Source organism: Penaeus monodon, chromosome 20 (genome assembly GCF_015228065.2).
Source record: "Penaeus monodon isolate SGIC_2016 chromosome 20, NSTDA_Pmon_1, whole genome shotgun sequence".
In the NCBI taxonomy this organism is placed as follows: Eukaryota; Metazoa; Arthropoda; class Malacostraca; order Decapoda; family Penaeidae; genus Penaeus; species Penaeus monodon.
This window is the reverse complement of record NC_051405.1, coordinates 32,143,918-32,144,248: the sequence shown is the minus strand read 5'-3', so window position 1 is coordinate 32,144,248 and position 331 is coordinate 32,143,918. Positions and strand designations below refer to the sequence as shown.

Sequence of the window (331 nt, the reverse complement as noted above, 5' to 3'; positions counted from 1 at the left end):
ATGGGGGGTTGTTTGTTTTATTATCGAAATTTTATTAAAGGGGGTGCAGTGTGGATAAGAGGAGGCGTGGTGTGTTTAATAGAGGGCGTGGTTTAGGAAGCGGAAGACTCCTCCTCACTTTGCTTTGGATTCGGGCGGTATATCCTCGTCGCTTCCTTTACGAACAGAAGAAGAAAAACGGATTGACTTCTGATTCCTTTATGTGAAAAGATCAACTCTAGGCCTACCTGGAACTTTAAGTTAAAGAATGTACAACACGGACATTGAAGTTCCTTACTTCACGGAGATCGCGCACTTTCGTTCCGATCCTGTGTTGCGTATTTTTGTCTTC

The 331-nt window shown here is 43.5% G+C and overlaps 1 protein-coding gene across 1 annotated transcript in view; it reads left to right on the top strand.

Moving 5' to 3' along the window:
* The window catches only part of LOC119585974 (myb-related transcription factor, partner of profilin-like), a 6,111-nt gene that overhangs the window by 4,824 nt on the left and 956 nt on the right, over positions 1-331 (top strand). The window lies entirely within an intron of this gene.